Source organism: Lotus japonicus, chromosome 4 (genome assembly GCF_012489685.1).
Source record: "Lotus japonicus ecotype B-129 chromosome 4, LjGifu_v1.2".
Taxonomy (NCBI): domain Eukaryota; kingdom Viridiplantae; phylum Streptophyta; class Magnoliopsida; order Fabales; family Fabaceae; genus Lotus; species Lotus japonicus.
The window spans coordinates 68697395-68707001 of NC_080044.1; the positions used below are offsets into that span (position 1 = coordinate 68697395).

General features: G+C 36.0%; 1 pseudogene; it reads right to left on the bottom strand.

Moving 5' to 3' along the window:
• Window positions 1–5492: 5492 nt before the first annotated feature.
• LOC130713236 (serpin-ZX-like) lies at window positions 5493–6698 on the bottom strand (annotated as a pseudogene).
• Window positions 6699–9607: the final 2909 nt, after the last annotated feature.

The following is a 9607-nucleotide window of genomic DNA, read 5'->3' on the forward strand; positions in this document are numbered from 1 at the left end:
GTCAAGAGAGGGAAGCAACATTGCAAGTGTTTGGGATGAACGACCACACATAGTTGAAGCAGCTATGAAGCGTGAAAAGTCTTTTTCCCAACAGGAAGCAAGTTAAGCTTGCTGCACAATAATTTGTGAACTTATCTGAAATTAAATATAACCTCTATTGGTAAACAAAATGTTTTCATCAATTAATTCACAGTTTATTAAAAAAATCTAGGCGCAAACAATGCTTAGTTGGTTGAATATGAGGTTGACAAGCTTTAAAGGAACACAAGAATGTCTCTATTTAGATTTTTGAGTGAGTTTGATTTCAAATTTTCAATAATTAGTTTTCTAATTGAAGTAGGTGCCAAGTTAAGCTAGTTGATGAATATTGATGACACACCACACTCATGAGTCATGTGACTCATGTCCATAAACTTCACTAGTGTTCTAATTGTTCTAATTTCATTACTTTGTTTCATTTTCTCTGTCAATGGGTCTAATAGTCTTTGGTATGAGACTAAATTAATTAAGGCTTCAAGTATATATCTTTGGTTGAATATATCTTTCATACATTAAGTGCTTTACGAATTCATTCCCTGTATAAAAGTGCTTCCGTTTGGGCTTTTATTTTTGTTTGTCCAGGTGTGATTGGATGTAGTTTAATAACCACAATGCAGTGCACTATAATCATGAATCTTTTATGTTTTATCAAGTCATAAAGATAACAACAAACTACAACCTTATGAGAATTTCCTAAAGAATCGGCTAAATTAACATGACTAAAAAGAGACAACTTTCCCGTTTTGGATATGTTGGCTTGTTATTTCTACATTGTTTCTTATTGTTACTTCTGTTGACATGGAATTCAATGTGGCTTAGATTTAACAACAATATTCGCTGCTGTGATCTTGCAGAGGAGCTAACTAAAGCACCATTGAAGCCCTTCCGCAGAACTATGCTGAGCAGGTTTGGATTTTTGGTTTTTGATGTTTTTCCTAGTTTCTTAATTGGATAATTGTTGCTCTATTGACATACTTTTGTTCGTTATTTCATTTTGTTAAGTTATATTCAATTATTTGTTATTGATGTTTAATTAATCATCATAATTCCTTATGAGCTGATATTAAAATCAGGCAACAGGAGGCTGCCAAAATATCCTGCGCCACCAAACGAGAAGCAGTATCCAGAACTTCCTCCACCCACACTACATCTATGTAAGTGGAAGCGTTCCTCGCTAACAAGTCAACTAAAGCATTACTAGAGCGTCTAACAAAAGCAAAAGAAAAAACGTCAAAACCATAATTGAGAGTGTGACATTTGCTGAAAATAGTCGCTAAAAAAGAAACCCCTTCCCCACACGACCTCCACCAGTTGAAAAGCTGCAAACAGTCCGTCTAAAACTCAACACGACGAAATCCCAACTCTATAGCCAACCTGAGTGCCCATCTGAAGCAACCCGCTTCCGCCAGCAAAGGTGAGAGAGACGCCACCGGATACGCTGTCGCCGCTGCCATAACTTCCCCCTCACAGTCACGGGCCACCATGCCATATCCCGCTGATTTTTTATTGTTTAGCGAATGATTTCTCCCCTCTTTGATTTTTGTAGTAGCAACATTGCGCCTCTCCACTTCTCTTTGTTGTCTTTCGCTCTCGATCCCTCTCTCCCTTTCTCGAATCTCGATGGGTAGGTTTCAAAATCGGAAGAGGATTTCTAGGTTTGCTTCTCCGACTCTCGCTCTTTGCTTGAAGCTAGTTTTTTTTTTTCCAGTCAAATTTCCCCTCGTGGATTGATCAATGAAACCTATATGTCTATAAGCTCTTACCATTTGAGCTATCCCTCAATTACCGTTCGCCATTCAGTCAACCCATCATAGAGATCCACAATTCTTGAGCGATTTCGATGGTATCATTTTGATTTATGGCAGCAGAATTCGGAATTGTTTTCATCGCATTCACCTTCATCTCTAAGAAGATGGGGAGAAACCTTCGAGGCAGCAAAATGGTGGCGCTTCAAGAAAATTTTGAGGCAACAAAGTTCTTCCCTGACTCTTGTTTGTTGCAATAACATGTGAAACAAAAAAAAAAGACGAAATTATAATTCTTCAGTGGCTGAGAAGGATGCGTGTATGAGGTAAGGTTGTTAGAGAGGATAAAATTTTGATAGAGAAGATGGAGAGGTGGTGGGTGGGTGGGAGGAGGAGGAGGAGAAGGAGGAGGAGGATGATGATGATGATGCATGATGAAGAAGAAGAAAACACATTACGAAACTGATGGAGAGTTCTTCAGCAGGATCGCTTCTAACTCCACATCAGATCTATCAACCACTCGGATGGCCACCGGTGGGCTACGAGCGTCTTTCCTAACAAGTCAATCTGTCACACCATTATCCTCTCTAGGAATCCAAGTTACACTCATCTTCCAACTCCAAGACAATCGAACGAATTAAGAAAATTAGTTACTAGTAATAAAATTGCAAAAAAGTTAATTAACTTTCTAGATTATCTATGATTTTCTCTCTCCAAGTTAAATGTTTTTAAAAATCACACTATCTCTTTTATATTACATATGAGGGTAAACATGAAAAAAAATTAATCAATATTTCATTGATAACGGAGAGTAACTTATATTTTAAAATTGTTTTTAAAGAAAATGTGATGTATAATATTGGACATATAAGAAGAACATGATTTTTGATTTTTTTTGATACAAGAACAAGAACGACATGAATTAATTAAACGGTTTGGAGACTAATTTCATATATTGAAAGATGTCAAAAATGAGAGTAGGGGCCACACACGCGCCAATTCAATTCCTCATCAAACGCGTGAGTAAGCATCTGAAACAATAACAACATGAACATGCATATAAATGCCACACTCTTCCACCGCTTTCCTCTCTAACGATTGCTTTTAATGGAGGTTTCATCCTCCAATGGTCTGTCTTCACCTTCTCCAGTTGCATCTTCCGCTACAGACCGTCTTTTTTCTCACAACATTATCCTTAATTTCCAAAAAATTGTGCATGATCCTCAGGTTCAAGAACAGTATCTCAGTGAGGAAGATCGAGTCTCTGAAATTGTCAATCCAGCATTTTCAGATTGCAAAAATTATTCAATATTTGTGACTTATATTTTGGGAATTGTTTTAAAAAAATGAGACTTATAATATGGATCAAAAGAGTATATAAGAACTTAAATCCAGATATTGAATTTTTTTTTATCTTTTCTCAAAAAAAAAAATTTGGGTTTATCTTCACGCATCAAACGCGTGACATGAAAACAATAACCAAATATAAATGTTACTCCAAGCTTTCTCTCTCTGACGCCATTTGCAAAAATTTCAAATCTCAATCATTACCTCCAGACTGTTCTTCTCTTGCTTGCTCTCCAAGTTTCTTTCAAATTATCATTCGGGAACAATAACACTGGTTAATAACACAATAAATGCCAACTTTTTTCCCAAGATGTTTGAAAAAAGTAAAAACTATTTAATTTACATATTCAATTATTATTATTGCATATTTGTAATCTATTAATAATAAATTACAACCTAATTTCGTAAAAGCAATTAAAATAAAAAATCCATAATATGATTATAACTAAAAATTGACATTATTTTGTATGTTGCACCACGTTATATTAAAATTAAAATTTGAGAGGAGATGCACGGGGTTTCGTCCTAGTAACAAAATACAGTCATATAAATTGCTAGCCTTCTTCACCAAGAGGCTACTCGATCAAGACGATTTTTGCACCTGTCCAATAGAGTTGATTGTTTCGGTTAAACCTTCTCGTAACAATAAGATGAAAGAGTGATTTGCTACAAAATCTAGGTAACCCTTAATATGCGCCACTTTTAGAGTAATGCAATTTTACACCACTTTTTTTAACCTGCTATAATAGGTCAACACATCTTTTTTTAAACAAATTTAATATATAACAAATTTTTAATAATACTTTTTTAAAAAAATTAATGTGTTGACCTGCTATAACCGGAAGTAAGTGGTGTAAAATTGCAGCACTTTAAAAGTGGTTTTTTTTATAGGCTAATGTTAGTTGTTACTCCCTCCGTTCTTGATCTTTTGTTGTTTAAGGTTATGCACATTGTTTAAGAGTGCAATCATTGATATATTTGTTGACATAAACACCCCTATTTAATGTTGAGTTAGAGTGAAGAGAGAGAATGATATTTACTGGTTAAGAAAGTTGTTATGATTTTGATTGGTGAAAATAAGAGGTGGTAGATGAGAGATATAGTATTAAATGAAGGTATACATGGAATAAATTGAGAAAAAATGCATTGGGTTAGTAAAACAACAAAAGTTTTGGAATTTATGCCAAAAGTTAAAACAACAAAAGATTAGGAATGAAGGGAGTAATTGTTAGTAAATTAGTTCCTTCACCATGATTCAAACCCTGACCCTTCACCCTGCAAATCCCTTCATTCCCTTAGCTCGCCAAATAGTGAACCGGTTGTTGTTGGAGTTGCATGGCCTTCTTCATTTACCTCAATATTACCTCTGGTCCTATTTATAAGAGACACAAAAAAACTATCTCACACAGTTTAAGAAAAGAAATTTCAGTAGTTAAATGCGACAAATTTGTTCTAAATTAATGTTAAACTTCCAAAATTACACTTGTCATATTATGTGTATAAACTATAAAGTGGCATAAGAAAGTGAAATTAGTCTTAATGAGTGGGATAAGAGAATATAATTAATGAGCTACACATTTTATAGTTTAAAATTATTAAGTGTAATAGTGTTAAAAAATAATTAATATGGCACAAGCTTCAGTTTCATACTCATAAAAAAAACTACTCTTTTTTTTTGGTTACAAGGAGGGAACAAAAAGCCCCAAGCCCAATGGCTAACTACCACCAATTAATCCTTTGGTTCTTACAGCCATAGATATTGGGGTTGTAGATTTTATTTTTCCAATCATCATATAAACGTATAAGATTCCTGTATAAGATTCCTTCTGACGGAGGGTTCAATCTCAACCATGGCTCTTGCCTTCTTGCTCTTTACCATCATCATCGTCTTCATCTTCCTCCTCTCCATTCTCCTCCAGTTCAAAATCACTAGATTCCTCCTCCTCAGCCTTGTCACTGCAGGCACGGTGTTTTTCTCTCAAATCCTCCTAAAATATTTTATGTATAAGAGTAAGTCAAATGCCTAAAATATAATAAAATGAAATTATACTTGCAGTGATGTATTGACGATAAAATAATGCAACGCACAACAGGTGCAGATGGCTAACATTTTATGTTTAACTGTCTTTATTTCCATTTTTACTTAAATAACAAATTATGTAATGTAAGACATGTTATTGAGTTCTCTTAGCGGAAACTTCAAACTTGATTGTGTTGTATTGATTCTCAAACCTCACAAATTGCTAAAAATTCAAGTGACAAATACTATGCCAATGAAAGACCTGGTCCATAATATAATACACATCTTAAGTGAAAAGAATCGTAACTTCCCGACGTGAAATTGTTAATCACAAAATAAAAAACAATCAAATATTTAAATTACTAACCTTCACCAATGGGTCTACTCCATCAAGAGGATTAAGCACTTGCCCAATGAAAATGATTGTTCCTGTCAATCTTCTCATATCAAGAAGAGGAAAGGGTGGTTTGCTATAAAATCTATGTCATCTGGCACACAACAAGTGCCGAACATTGAAGCAGTCGTTGCTATAGCTTTAGTGCCCTGTTCATCTACCTCAATGGAAGCTTTGTGAAACATGCTTTCGATGTATACTCGTTCTGAAGGAGGGTCCATCATTTTTGTAAAATCTGCATCCAATTGAGAGAAAGGTGAAACTACTCCATGCTCTTTCAACAAATTAGAAACTTCAAGTGTAAAAGAAATCTTGAATTTTGGAATCTTGAATATACATACTCGCACTTTTCAGCGATGAAGCTTGTCTTTCAAAACACCAGATTCTGAAGCCAACTTTTCAATTAAAGCTGACAATCCATTGTTTGCATCTGGAAGGAAAATGTACATAGAGAACCGACGCTTTTTATCCCTACCTTGTTTATAAGAAAGACGAAGGACTTTAAAACCATCAAAAGTTCTAATAAACTGTGTCTCCTTCCCACTGCGCATGAAGGGAACCTTGACTGAGGTACCATTAAGGAGGTTAAAGTCATAATTGGATGTACATCAAGCATTAAACTTGTATTTCCACACACCCTTGAAGGAGAGCGCATTTGCATAGACAAGCTTGGTTAACTTGTCTACTGCCTCGGGAGGAAAAAGCTCAGTGATAAGGCCCTTGGTCTCTCTTTCAACCCATGAATTCACCTCATGGCACACTTGATCACCCTATAAAACAACATCAAAATTAATATTTTTTTTCATAGATGGATTTGTTGGATGGATTTTCCAATTATAAAAAATTAAGATGTTGCTAAAAAAGTGATACATAGTACCTTGGTCTGAAAATCAACTGAAGACAGAGACGCCTGGTAATGAGTGGCCACAAGTTGTTTAAAAGAATGGGATATTGAAATCGATTTATCAACCCATATTCCATCGACAAAAGAAAGATGATGTGACGATGGAGAAGCAACGTCGAAGAGTACAACAGAGACGAGATGAGAGTAAGAAGGTGGTGAGATGGTCGATGGAGTCAGATCGGAGGAAGGAAAGAAACTCGTCGAGTGTGCTGCCTTGTGAACTAGCGGCCATGATGCTAAGAACAACATGGAGGGACAAAGGTGAAAACATGAGGTTCTTGTCCTGATATTCTTGTTTAGAGAATAAATGCTTTGTGATGGTGAGGGCAACATCTGTTTGGCACCTCATTGATTCTCTGAGGTCCATCTACTTTCAATTCAATGGTTCAAAAATCTAAACAATAAGCAATTAGTCAGTGATTCAGAATGGACTAGAAAATTGCATTATCATCCCAAACTTTGCCATGCCACACAATTTGAGAAAGAAAGTAACATAACACAGTAACAATTGCCCAGTTAGTTCATCAGGAACTCAGTGAGATAAAGAAAAGATCATATACCTTATAATGTTGAACTAATAAACTGATGAAATAATTAGGGAAATAACGAAAAGAAAAGCAATCAAACTTCAAAAAGTGAAAAGAAAAAAAGGCATTTAACAACAAACAATCAAACTCATAAACAAAGAAAACGCCATTGCATGCAGTGATTGATTGAACATAGAAAAGAGAAGAACCTTGGCGAGAACGGCAGCCGCTAGGGTAAAGATGAGGAGCAAAACAAATTTATGTTGTGATTTTAAGAATTAAATTAAAAGAAAAGAAAAGAAAATTCTAAAAAACTTCTATTTTTTGATACATCGGAAAATTAACAAACAAGTAAAAGAAAACTATGTTACAACAAGAGAATCCTTCAGCAGGAGAAGTTGAAGCTCACTATCCGGCTGACTAATGAAATGGACACCAGGAGCCAAGAGGCTATAGCCATGTTTAGCAAGCCAGTCTACAGCTAAAAAATTTCTAGTTAAGTGATATCATATTCAAATCCAAATTTAAATAAGAATAATTTTTTATTAAAACTAATCAAAATTATTTTCTTTCAAATTTTCTAATTATGGTCAAATTTTAAGCAAAATATTTAATATTCAATTTTTTTTTAACTTTTATTATCTTAATCTAAAATTCCTAAAGTTTACAATGTTTTTGAAGTGTTACTTCTCTAAATTTTACATTAAGAAGCAAATATGGTTTTAAAATCTGAAATACAACCAACGAGCTACAATTTTTTTTTTTGGTTAAAAGTCAATGGATAACATTGAAAGACAGGCCGAAGCCTGTTCTGGGAATGGGTCCAGTCCATTACAACCTATTGCATAAAGCCAAGGCAAAGAACATAAAAAACGGGCTAGCAGGTTGGGCCATAATCACACTTAGGTGAATTGACCAAAGGAGTATAGAAACTACTAGGAGACTAATGAGAAAACAGAAATGAATACAGGGGACCTAATTCTGCAGAAAGAATTAAAGCAGTTACACACTCAGGCAGAATACATCTAGAGACCAAAAAACAGTGTGAATGATGTTCTTCCAAATTAGGGTCACAAGGCCAAAGACGGCACCACCAATTGGGAAGGACAGCAAACAGTCCTCGCCATCAAGTTTTCAAGTGTTATTTCTCTCCTTTGTGCATAATTGAGACTATCAGGAGATATTTTAGCTGATTTACTGCTTCTCTTTTGGGCTTTAAGTTATAGTAAGAAGTTTTTTGGGTCCATAAGTTAGTTGGAACACTCGTCAATCTTGGCCCTCCTGGAAAAAAATTACCATTGGATTTCAGCTTGTTAATTGTAATCGAAAAGTTATGGACTTAATTATGCTTATTAATAGAGATGACAAGAAAATCCAAATCCGTGGGGCCTAACCCGAACCCAACCTGAAAGTTACGGCGAAACCCGATTTCTTTGGATTTGGGTGTGAGTTTCACCCGAGTTTTAAAACCTGTTTGGGTTCGGGTGTGGCATTGATTAAACCCGCCCCCAAACCCAAACCCGAATTTGTGGTTTATTTTATTATTTTGTTATATTATTTGTGGTTGTTGTTGTTTGTTGAAGACTTCGAGTGAGAAGTTTAATTAGAAGAATATTAAAGAATGAAGTTTAGTTAGACATTTAGAATTGAGATGTTTATAAATCCATGATTTATGTTGTTTATCAGCTTATGTTCATGAACTAATTTTTCCTTTGTATTGGAAAGATGATGAGGTTTAATCAACTTATGTTCATGTTGTTCTCTTATGTACATGTTGCTTTCGGGTCGGGTTTTTGAGTTTTTTGTGGGTTCGGTGCTTAAATCGGGTTTTGGGTTCGGGTTTGGGTAACACAAAACCCAGGGTTTGAGTTTGGGTTTAACATTTGCACCCATATTGAGTTTGAGTTTGTGTGTTAAGTTCGGGTTCGGGTATGGGAATGACCAAACTCGCACCTACGGGGCCCGTTGCCAACCCTACTTATTAATCATTAATTGAACCCGAGGTCAAAGTTAATTCAGTATAATAATGTAACGAAAAAATAAAACATTCAGTATTATACTGGAGCACATACATTAACCCATTTACTAATGGGCCCTTCATGATAGTGGACCATGGCCCAACCCATGATATGCTTTTTTTTATAAGCCAAAACATTGCATTCAAATAGCACAAGGGTATCGTGGTGCGTTACACGTTTCTCTCTCCCGAAAAGAGCTGTGCTAGGGTTTTGTTAAAGCTGCAGCCGCCCCCTTGGGGGGCCTTTCTCCTCCATTAGGGAGGTTCCTCTCCTACTAGTTTAGGCCTTCTCCCACATCAGGTGGGTTTTCTACCATATTAGGTGGTTTTATTACCCAAATAAGTTGGTTTTTTTGTGTTCTCCGTTCTTTTGGCCTCCACCACCACCCTCCCTCTTTCGTTCAGCAACCATCATCCACCTTCTACTCCGCCGCTTCATCACTAGCAAGTTGTGTCTCAGATCTAGCCACCTCGCCAGCGTTTATGCAACCCAGGCCCGTGACCTTCGCCACCTTTGTCCGCCGCTGCCACCTCTGTCCTTCTCGATCCCTCAGATCACGGCTGACGCCCTCCATCCACCACTTGCGACCACCTCTGTAGCTTCCACTGTCATC